The sequence below is a fragment of the Entelurus aequoreus genome, linkage group LG06, assembly GCF_033978785.1.
Source record: "Entelurus aequoreus isolate RoL-2023_Sb linkage group LG06, RoL_Eaeq_v1.1, whole genome shotgun sequence".
Classification (NCBI taxonomy): Eukaryota; Metazoa; Chordata; class Actinopteri; order Syngnathiformes; family Syngnathidae; genus Entelurus; species Entelurus aequoreus.
Genome location: NC_084736.1, coordinates 71,015,299 through 71,027,758, shown reverse-complemented (window position 1 = coordinate 71,027,758; position 12,460 = coordinate 71,015,299). Strand labels below are relative to the sequence as shown.

General features: G+C 37.3%; 1 protein-coding gene across 5 annotated transcripts in view; it reads left to right on the top strand.

Annotated features, from left to right (window-relative positions):
• The first annotated feature begins 277 nt into the window (after positions 1 to 277).
• Positions 278 to 12,460, top strand: part of sorbs3 (sorbin and SH3 domain containing 3) — a 69,016-nt gene continuing 56,833 nt past the window's right edge. For all 5 annotated transcript variants that reach the window (XM_062051432.1, XM_062051433.1, XM_062051429.1 and 2 more), the window contains exons 1-2: positions 278 to 456; positions 11,200 to 11,568. The gene's annotated coding sequence lies outside the window, so the exon portion shown is untranslated. The remainder of the gene's footprint in view (positions 457 to 11,199; positions 11,569 to 12,460) is intronic.

Here is a 12,460-nt window from a genome sequence, read left to right as displayed (position 1 = left end):
ATATACTTGGCTGCACTTCTCGGAATGAACACTAGGGGCCGGTGTGGCACAGTCTATCACATAAATGTCTGCTCAAAACAAAAGTATGTCATTCGGACGTTGAGTCAGACGTTGTTTTACCTTAAGTAATTTTAATGTAATTTTTAAATCTCTCTGTCTATCTTTGACAAATGTTAAATACTTAAAGTGTGTTTCCATTCACACACTTCGGCATTCTGAGTGCAGAAGTGCGTTCACAATTAGAAGTACACTGCAGTAGTACCCGGATGTTGCACTCAACACACGTTTGTAAACATGGTGGCGAGTGTGTAGCGATGAACTTCTACCTTACCAGTGACATACAATACAAATGTACCACCACGTCTTAATAATTGTAATATTGGCCACGTAACAACACATGACGACTCACAGTTAAAAATGAACAAAAAGAAAAAAAAGAGGCCGTCGTCACATCCAGTAAGTACGCGTCGACACAATTTTGATTTGTCGTGGCACTACACTGTCAAAATTCACACCCTCAAAGAGTGTATATAAAGTATACATATTGAAGTTTAAGAATTGAAACTCAGCCATTGTGAGATGTATTGTTGTTTCCCCTTTCAAAACAGACACATTGTGCTAAAAACGGTTTTTTGTTTGTTTTACTTAGCAGCGATTGTTATTAGAAAGGCATTTGGGTGTTTGGCGACATCTAGTGGTTTTAAAATAGAGCTGCACCAACAGAAAAAAAGTGCCTCTCGGCTTTTGGTTTCTAATCCTGTAAAAAAAGCAGTACAAAATATTTATCTTAAAAGGTAGAAAAAAGTGAGATAAGCTTCTGTTCTCAGTACTGAGGCTTCAGAGAGTTTTGTAGCCGATATAGAGACATGTGAGCAGGATTAGGACAATGAACTTTACACAGAAGCTTTGCACATCTGCGAAAAGTTCAGAGGATCTGCTTTGATAACACTGTGGAGCAAAGGAAAGCTGCAGGGCCTCCACTCTTGGCTTTGCTGCAAATACACTCTTGGAAAAACACATGGAAACACTGACACCTCCCTGAGGCCCCTTTAAGCGCTTGTGTGTGGGCTTTAACATGTGCATGCATGCATTGTTTGCAGTGGGGAGTTCACCTCAAAAAGCTTCCCTCCAAAATGCAGATGGACTTTGCAACACTGGGAGTGAGGAGACTGTCACAAGTTGACATTTGCCCTCTAGATCTCATATAGCAATAGTAGGTGTGTCCAAAGTGTGGCACTGAGGCCATTTTTGACCCGAAGCTTGTTTTTATGGGCCCTCGGCATGTTAAAAAAATGATATTTAAAAAAAGTATTAATGATATGTATTATAAGATAATTTTACTTCTATCTGTTCCAAAAGATCTGACCAAGATTGAAAATGTTTTGCCCCATAACAAATAATCCAAACGTTTCAGACACCCAAACCCATTTTATAGAGAACGATTATAGTTTAATATGCAGAAAACGATGTGAAATACATATAAAAGATGAATGATATGGAAAATGAACATTCAAGTGATAAAAACTAAGTAATTTGTAATTTGCTGTAAGTTACTTCTTGAATTTATAGGGAGTTTTGATCAAGGTTTATATGCTAACGATTCCTATACCGATCGGCCAATACCAAAACCAATCACGTACAATGCATAGTTGTTCGTTTTTTTTGTTTTGTTTGTTTGTTTTTTGCATTGAGCAAAGAGAGCGCCGTCTACCAAGTCAAATTCCTTGTGTGTTAAACATACTTAAGTTGGCCAATATATCTCATTCTGATTCTGTTGTATTAACTTTAGATTTTTCAATGTATTTATTCTGAGTGCTTTAAAAATATAAAGTATTTCCTTATTCACTTTTACTACAAGCAACTGTTTGAATGAAACAAATTCAATAGTACACAATAACTAAACCAAAGTAAAAAACTATCTACTATGCCTCAAAACCCTTTGCTGTTTGCACTCAAAGTCCTCCAGTATCCAGGGAATGATTCCCAAACATGAACAAAAACACCAACAGCAAAGAAACTGACAAAATAAAAATATCGACCTAATCAGTCTGATATCGATCATATACTGATACTACATTTGGTATTTGTACCATCAATTTATGGATCCGTCTGCCCCGTTCTTACTTGATAATGATACTCGAGATACTTTTACTTTGAAGAAATTCAGTTTATTTGCTGAAATGGATGTGATTAATATTAACTCAAGGGATCGACTCCACATTGTGTACGGAGAACCAAAAATAGCAGCCGAGGCTAATAAGATAAATCATTCAGTCATTAGCGTTTGTAATGGGAATTTAAAAGTATTAATCAGCAGTGGCCATCAAGTACTTTTTTTTACAAAATTCGATGGCAGTTCGATTAATAGAATTTAAGTGTTTTTCACCTTCTTTATCAAATTGCTGGCTCGCCCAACTTTTTTCTGCTCCATGGTGGCTTATTCTTCAGCCGTACTCAATAAAAAATGCTTATGATCCCCTGGACAACAAGAAAGACCAATGATAGTGTCCTTCAAGAGGTCAACCAAAAGAAGAGACTACTTGATGTGATAAATCATCTGGCACTGAGCTACTTTGGCCACATAGCAAGGCAAGAAAACAACTTGCTACAGGGGAAAATTGAAGGCTCAAGAAGACCAGGACGACCGGAAGCCAAGTGGATTGACAGAATCTAATCCCTTGTTTGTAAACCCCTATCAACTGTTTGCCAACTCGCAGCTGATTGTAATACGTAGAAATCAATTATAGAAGTCTGTCAGGAATGACAGAAACTTAAAGAGAGAGACAGAGAGAGATAAGTAATTTTTTACCCAAACAACTTGGAAACTGTTAAAAAAAAAGACTTGGCTAATAGCATTACAATTAGGCAACACAGGTATTTTTTGGGGTTTACTTTATATATTATTTATTTGAGGGTTTTGCCCAGATTGCCAATATACTTTTGGTTATGGAGCAATGAGCGATATGACATCATGTGATTTGCACATTCGGTGCTGATGCTTAGATTTTACACATACATTATACATACATGCAAACAAGTCTGTGTTACTATTAGTTCGTTTTTAACATATTTTTTCCTGATATCATTTTGCTGCATTTTTCAATTGTTGCTGCTTTTGTACAATGTAACATGCTGCACTTTGTGGAAAATTTTTAGGTTTTTTGTACTCGTGTTTAGGGACTCCTTACTTCTGTCGCTTGATGTCTGCTTGACTTTCTCTCTTTGAAAGCCTTCACTGCCCTCTTAATATTTGCACATTGCACATTTTGTAGATCGCTGGCCATGGGTATATCTACATCAAAGTACGTCCCCATCGCAGACATGCTGCCTGTGCTCCAGACAATGGCGTGCGTTTTGTCTACATCAACATCCTATTTTGCAGAGGTGTGGACTCGAGTCACATGACTTGGACTCGAGTCAGACTCGAGTCATGAATTTGATGACTTTAGACTCGACTTGACAAAATGTAAAGATACTTGCAACTCGACTTAGACTTTAACATCAATGACTTGTGACTTCACTTGGACTTGAACCTTTTGACTTGACATGACTTGCTACTTTCCCCAAAACCCAAAGCTTAAAAAGTTATTTGGGAGCGCTCCATATCTTTCATTTTGTACGTGTCTGTCTTATCAGCGTGTGTGCTGCGTGTCAGCGTGTGTGCTCTCAGTACAACAGTCAATCAAATTAGGTCTACGTTGTTTTCATCACACAGTATTCATCCAATCAAATTGCAGGACAACCAATGAACAAGAGTTGTCAAACAACGCGGCAGTGAGAAACAATTATGCCAAAGTTGGTTTCGTTCGGGTATAAAAACTACGACTTGGTCAACAAAAAACGAATTGCCGTATGCAAATCACGCTGTTCGAATGTTACAGACGGAGACGCAACAACTTCCAACTTCGTTCGACATTTGAAGTTGCACAAAGAAGGGTAAGTTTTGAATGTAAGCTAACGTTTATTGGCTAAGTAACGTGACTTTTATTTGCTGTGTAGTTAAATCAGTGAGGCTGTAAACTCACTGCTAACGTTATAACCACAGACATCTTATAAGGGTACGCAGCATGGAGCGCTACTGCCTACTGGCGCAGACGAGACGCGGGGCCGCCATCTTGGAGTGGTGATCTGCTCCACTCAGTGCAATTAATTTGGCAGGAGCAATGAACTGATAGCGCATTTAATTAATCTTACCTCACTGAATACCACTGATTTTCACGCGCTTTTTTGTCATACGTGTAGCTATGATAACGGACACATGTTTTGGTGTGTTTTATTATTCATAGTTTGCTTAACAGTAATATAATATTCTTATATATTATTCAGGGACGGCGTGGCGAAGTTGGTAGAGTGGCCGTGTCAGCAATCGGAGTGCTGCTGGTTAAGTTGGTAGAGTGGCCGTGTCAGCAATCGGAGTGTTGCTGGTTACTGGGGTTCAATCCCCACCTTCTACCATCCTAGTCACGTCCTTGGGCAAGACATTTCACCCTTGCTCCTGATGGCTGCTGGTTAGCTCCCGCCATCAGTGTGTGAATGTGTGAATGGGTGAATGTGGAAATACTGTCAAAGCGCTTTGAGTACCTTGAAGGTAGAAAAGCGCTATACAAGTATAACCCATTTATCATTTATTTATTTATACGCTATAAGTGACCAGACGTCCGAGATCAAAACTGGGAATATAATCCCAGAGAAGGGGGAAAAAACGGTCAGCTATTTTTAAATTGAAGAAACAATATGATTAGGTTATATATACATGCGTATATCCTACATAAACAATGTATGAATACATTAGATATCTATATATCTTATAGACTGTATCTCTGTTGCTGCAGCAGCAGAGAGTTTATTCTGTCTTGACACTTTGTATTGATATTTTGTATTACATTCTTCCCTTTAATGATAATGTTTACAGTGATTTTTATATATGTATTTTGTATGTATGTCGCTTTGGATAAAAGCGTCTGCCAAATACTTAAACATAAATAAACACCTGAAAGTCTTTATATCAGCTAAAACCACCAATATGTTTCACTGGATTCAGAATAAAACCAAATTCTGTCTTACCCAACAATGTTAGTATTTGAATATTGTTACTTGAAGACTTATTCCTGGTTACAATTATACTGTTAAGAAAGTATTGTCTTATATTTTGCCTAAAATGAGAATGCATCATAATCAGTGGCGGCTGGTGAATTTTGTTGTAGGTGGGGCTGAAAGTTTGTAAACCAAACCCCTGTAAATAAATAAATGATAAATGGGTTATACTTGTATAGCACTTTTCTACCTTCAAGGTACTCAAAGCGCTTTGACAGTATTTCCACATTCACCCATTCACACACACACATTCACACACTGATGGCGGGAGCTGCCATGCAAGGCGCTAACCAGCAGCCATCAGGAGCAAGGGTGAAGTGTCTTGCCCAAGGACACAACGGACGTGACTAGGAAGGTAGAAGGTGGGAATTGAACCCCAGTAACCAGCAACACTCCGATTGCTGGCACAGCCACTCGACCAACTTCGCCACGCCGTCCCTGTAGGGGGGGTCATCCTCCCCCAGAAGATTTATTTGTGATTTTCACATACAAATATTGAAGATCTTTGCTCCTTCTCAACTCTGTGGTAATATTATTTTCATAAAATACAACCAATAGTATGTTAATGTTAAATCTTACTTGTGAAAAGTAATCCCCCGATTACTATTTTCAACAGTCCGCTCATTTGAGTAGGAAAACGCTGAACACCAGCCCGGCATCTTTGTTTTCTACCTGTCAACTGTCAGTTTAGGCTGTTCGCCGGCTCCTCATCACCACTTCAAGATGGCGGCCAAATTGCCAATGATGCGTCTAGTTATAAGATGTCTATGGTTATAACGTCATTGCCAACACGGCAATATGTTGCGTCCACTGCAGTTCGCTACCTTATTCATACTTTTTCTCAAGTGATTTTTTTAAGCAGGGTTGCATGAGGTACCTATACATAACGTTACGTTAGTCAATGTATCACACACAGTAACGTAACGTTAGACGGCGGTCAGCAGCACCGCATATTTTAGCCACCTACAAAAAGACAAACATAGTAAAATAAAGGTCAGTTATAAATAATAAATTTAAGGTCAGTTAAAATGTATACTATATTAAAAATATGTGTACATATTGCATAGGGCCCTGACATCTAAAAAGTACAACTCTGTTCATTGTTTTGTTCATGTATTTGTTATGTTTTTCATGTGTACGCACACATAAACACACATACAGTATGAGATGAGATCAATGAGATAAGGTAAGAACAGGATATAAACTGCTGTGGAACTAGTTACAATGCAATATGCCATGGAAATACAATGTTAACACTTTTGTACAAATAAGTACAGTTGCACTTGTTTTTTCAAATGTGTTTATTCTGTAAAAGAATGAGTTAAATGTTTAAAATAACTGGTTAATAGTGCTATTATGAAGTGCAATGTCAGCACTATTTTTTTTCCTGCAATTTAAAATGCACTTGTTTTAATAAATAAATACAGCGTTTTAAAAGCATACACAATCTGTGTAAATATATTAGTCTGTGGTTAAAAGGACTTGAAAGGACTCAAAACTCAAAATGCAGGACTTGGGACTTGACTTGAGACTTTCCAGTCTTGACTTTGGACTTGACTCGGGACTTGCCTGTCTTGACTCGGGATTTGACTCGAGACTTGAGGGCAAAGACTTGAGACTTACTTGTGACTTGCAAAGCAATGACTTGGTCCCACCTCTGCTATTTTGTTTTGACAGTGCTGTTTCGTTGATCAAAGTCTTTTTTCGGTGGCCAAATTTTCGGTGTATCATTACGTAATACTGCTCATGTATACAGTACAGGCCAAAAGTTTGGACACCCCTTCTCATTCAATGCGTTTTCTTTATTTTCATGACTAGTTACATTGTAGATTGTCACTGAAGGGCATCAAAACTATGAATGAACACATGTGGGGTTATATACTTAACAAAAAAGGTGAAATAACTGAAAACATGTTTTATATTCTAGTTTCTTCAAAATAGCCACCCTTTGCTCTGATTACTTTTTTGCACACTCTTGGCATTCTCTCGATGAGCTTCAAGAGGTAGTCACCTGAAATCGTTTTCACTTCACAGGTGTGCCTGAAGCTCATTGAGAGAATACCAAGAGTGGGCAAAGCAGTAATCAGAGCAAAAGGGTGGCTATTTTGAAGAAACTAGAATATAAAATATGTTTTACGTTTTTTTCACCTCTTTTTGTTAAGTACATAACTCCACATGTGTTCATTCATAGTTTTGATGCCTTCAGTGACAATGTACAATGTAAATAGTCATGAAAATAAAGAAAACCCATTGAATGAGAAGGTGTGTCCACACTTTTGGCCTGTACTGTGTGTATGTATATATATATGTATGTGTATATATATATATATATATATATATATATATATATATATATATATATATATATATATATATATATATATATATATATATATGTATATGTGTGTGTGTATATATATACATATGTGTATATGTATGTATATATATATATATATACAGTATATATATATATATATATATATATATATATATATATATATATATATATATATATATATATATATATATATATATATATATATATATATATATATATATATATATATATATATATATATATATATATATATATATGCGTATATATACAGTGTTTCCCCCAGAAAATGTGTTAGTTAATGTGGTGTCTCTCCAGTGGACAGACCGGGGAATGGGGTGGGTCGGTGGGTGTAAGGATCGGTGTAACTTGGCCTGTCGCCATCACGTCTCCACCTGGTCGCTGCCACCACAGCCTGGGGGGTAATAGACTACAGACTGCGGTGAAGTAGGCTGGCTACGTCGCGTGAAGAAGCCTACAATTTTTGGTTGTGTTTTCCGCTCCATTTGCTGAATGGCGATATACAATATATATCTCGATATTTTTTTCCGTAAAGTAAAAACAAAACAGTCCTAGTTAACATATTAAACAACTTGTCTTTTAGTAGTAAGTAAACAAACAAAGGCTCCTAATTTAGCTGCTAATGTATGCAGTAACATATTGTGTCATTTATATTCTATTACTTTGTCAACATTATTTAGGACAAGTGGTAGAAAATGAATTATTAATCTACTTATTCATTTACTGTTAATATCTGCTTACGTTCTCTTTTAACATGGGGCGGACCGGTACTTTTCAGAGTCGGTATAGTACTGTATATCAGTGGTCCCCAACCACCGGTCCGTGGATCGTTAGGTACCGGGCCAATATTTAATATTTCTGGTTAAGGCTGCAGCTAACGATTATTTTTTTATCGATTAATCTATAGATTATTTTTTCGATTAATCGGTTAATCTATAGATTATTTTTTCGATTAATCTATAGATTATTTTTCCTTTTACCGATTTATTTTTTTATTCAAAATGAAGATGAAAAAATAAATGTAGGCCCGTTTTTTCAAAAGGCATGGCTTTTATTTACAAAAAAAAAGAAGTATGGCCACCCAGTCAACATTGACAACAACATGACTAAATATTCTGTAACAATGTAAACATTTAAAACTTTTAAAATTTAACAAAATTAAAAGTAGCTTATTTGCTTTTTAATGTGCAAATATAAGAGTCAACATCCAGTGCAAATCTTAATATTCTGCAATAGTATAAGCATTTCAAAAGTAAAAGTATTGCTTATTTTGCTTTAAAATGTGCAAAAATAAAGATAAACATCCAATACAAAAAAGTGCAAAACGAAATATTCTGTAACAACAGTGTAAACATTTCAACAAAAGTGAAAGTATTGCTTATTTGCTAAAATGTGCAAAAATAAAGATAAACATCCAATACAAAAAAGTGCCAATCTAAATATTCTGGAGCACTGTAAACATTAAGTATTGCTTTTAAAATGTGCAAAATAAACATCCAGTCCAACACAGTACACAATAACCAATTCTACTCATTCCAGTGAGTGTCTAACAGTTGTAATGAAGAAAGGTTAGCATGTCTACATGCTTTGGTTCTTTTCTTATTTACAATATTCCCAGCAGCTGAAAATAGGCGCTCAGAAGGGGTCGATGTGGCTGGAACTGAGAGGTAATTAGCCTTCACCTCAAGCCAGGATTGCGAGTGAGCTGAGCTGCAGTTTAAGTTTCTAGAAGGTCAACGGGCTCATAGTGATGTTACTAGTAGTTGACTGGGAGGTGTTTATTATCATTTGGGGAGAGTCCGCTGCCTGATGCTCACCTGCTAAACACCTATCTGCTCCACCCTGAAGCGCTGACTACATGCGCTCTGAATACGCACTGCTGATTGGCTGATAATGCTTCGTGTGTACCAATCAGATGGTTGTGTGGGTGGGACAATGCTGCGTGTGTACCAATCAGATGGTTGTGTGGGTGGGACAATGCTGCGTGCTGAGACAGAGGCAGACGGAGCAAAGCAGCTTGCTAAGACTTTAGCTTAGAAACTCGTTCAGTACACCCCCGTACCGAACCGAAAGCCCCGTACCGAAACGGTTCAATACAAAACACGTACCGTTACACCCCTAGCAGATACAAATGACACATTCATGTTTTTGTGTAATGATGACAACGTATGCTCGCGCGGACGATTGACTAGTTGATGGTTTTCTTTCAAATGTTCGTTCATAGCCGTTGTGCTGCTATGATAGGCCATTTCCGCTCGACACAGTGTGCATACAACAACATTATTAGGCCGTTTATTGAAATACTCCCACACTTTTGACCACTTTTGGCATGCTTTTCCCCCCTCGCTCGCACCGCTCGCATCGTCTTCTTTGATCGTCTGCTTTGCGCTTCGCCATGACGGTAGTGTGACGTCATTATGCGACGCGTCGACGCACAAAAACGGCGTCGACGTATTTACGTAACCGATGACGTCGACTACGTCGACGCGTCGTTTCAGCCTTATTTCTGGTTCCTACATTATATATCAATATAGATCAACACAGTCTGCAGGGATACAGTCCGTAAGCACACATGATTGTATTTTTCTATGACAAAAAAAAATCTTTGGGTGTCCCACGATTCGATTCAATATCGATTCTTGGGGTCACGATTCGATTCAAAATCGATTTTTTTTTTTTCAATTCAACACGATTCTCGATTCAAAAACGATTTTTCCCCCGATTCAAAACGATTCTCTATTCATTCAATGCATAGGATTTCAGCAGGATCTACCCCAGTCTGCTGACATGCAAGCAGAGTAGTAGATTTTTGTAAAAAGCTTTTATAATTGTAAAGGACAATGTTTTATCAACTTATTGCAATAATGTAAATTTGTTTTAACTATTAAATGAACCAAAAATATGACTTATTTTATCTTTGTGAAAATATTGGACACAGTGTGTTGTCAAGCTTATGAGATGCGATGCAAGTATACCACTGTGACACTATTGTTCTTTATTTTTTATTTTTATAAATGTCTAATGATAATGTCAATGAGGGATTTTTAATCACTGATATGTTAAAATTGTAACTAATATTGATACTGTTGTTGATAATATTAATTTTTGTTTCACTACTTTTGGATTGTGTTTGTGTCTCCTCTCATTTGCTCTGTTTATTGCAGTTCTGAGTGTTGCTGGGTCGGGTTTGGTTTTGGAATTGGATTGCATTGTTATGGTATTGCTGTGTATTGTTTTGTTGGATTGATTAATTTAAAAAAAAAAATAAAACTTTAAAAAAAAAATAAAAAAAATAAAAAAATTGATTTTTTAAAAATGAGAATCGATTCCGAATCGCACAACGTGAGAATCGCGATTCGAATTCGAATCGATTTTTTCCAACACCCTTAATAAATATATATAATATATATATATACTGTATATATTATATATACATATACACAAGTATATATATACACATATATTGTATATAAACATATATGTGTTGTGTTTATTTATATATAAACATATATATATATATAAATATATATATATACAAGTAAACTGAAGCAATGTTTTGTTCAGATAGCTTAACATCATATATTAACCTACATTGGATTGGTTTGACATAATTAATGCAAACATTTTTCAAAGTGTACCCCCCATCATTCTTTCTCTGTGGAAAAAGTGTGAACACCTTCTTTATTGTGACACACAATGTATTTCGTCGAGCATGCAATTACATGACATGTCATGTACTCTGTTCACAGAAAGCGACCTCAACTTGTCTCGCATGAGAAGGCGGTGCCACAGAGCTTGAACGGCCTGAATGGGAAGCTCTTATTACTTCCAGCTGTGGATGGAAACTATTAGTGAGCGCCATCTCCCTGATGAGCTCTAAAGTGTGTGCTCACTCTCACACATGCAAACATAGGCACACACATGCCTGCCTGACGGCCCGCGCCTATCTCGGAGCCACGCTGGAGGCTTCAACGCAGATAAAGACACAAAGAACAAGCGAGAGAGAGAGAGAGAGAGAGAGAGACAGCAGTGCTTCCCTCGCTCGCTCCCTCCTCCTCCTCCTCCTTGTCTTCTTCCACTCACTTCCTTCACTGCACCGAGGAGACGCGCACTCTTCTGTAAGTACTGCACAACTTGACACTTCAACAAAAAGCCCAGATGATGACATTGTTATGCTTATCGGTGTCGGACACGGTAACAAATCCATTTATTGTACGGATAAGTCTCATCATCCCCGCACTCTCTTTTGTTGGACAGTTTTACCATTCTTACTCAGAGCACACTTAAGAGTCCAAGTGAATGATTAATCTGAGGAAGTTTCACAACTACCATCAAGATTATGTGGGAAAGCATCATAAGATGATGTTGATTCATATTCAATAAATAACACAAGCATGTTTGTACTCTTGCTTATTGCTACCTGTAACACAAATAACATATCTGCAGCATTGGCAAGATGTCCCCAGGGTGGTTTTGTACTTGTGGACTCTCTCCGGTGACATCATAGTTCATCTCATGACTTTTATGAACATGCTAAAGGAGGTAAAAGGGCGCTATGGATTCGTTCGATTACATAACTGCAATAAGGGCTAATCACTTGCAGTACTCTCTGGGCTTTGAATGAACATCAACTTGAAGGCACATATCACTCGGCATTGTACAGTAGGCCTTTGTTGGTGGTCCAACTCCAAAACAGCCCAAGGCATGGCTCACACCTCTAAAGTTCAACCTTTAAGTTCTACTGGAAGGAGCTGTTGAACATCATCATGACTTCACATACACTATGGACTGAGGCCATCACTGGGATGAGTCCAATGTTGTATCAGTTATGCTTCTACAAAGATAAAAGTACTCAGACTTAATGTTTGTCATTGGTGTAAAACTGTTCGGCATATTTAACTCTCTTAACACAGATAAATAACCAGGATTTTGAGAAACAAACATCACATGTTTCATGGTATATGCTAGGGATGTGCTGATCAATCGCCCGCCGATCGGTGTCAGTTTTCA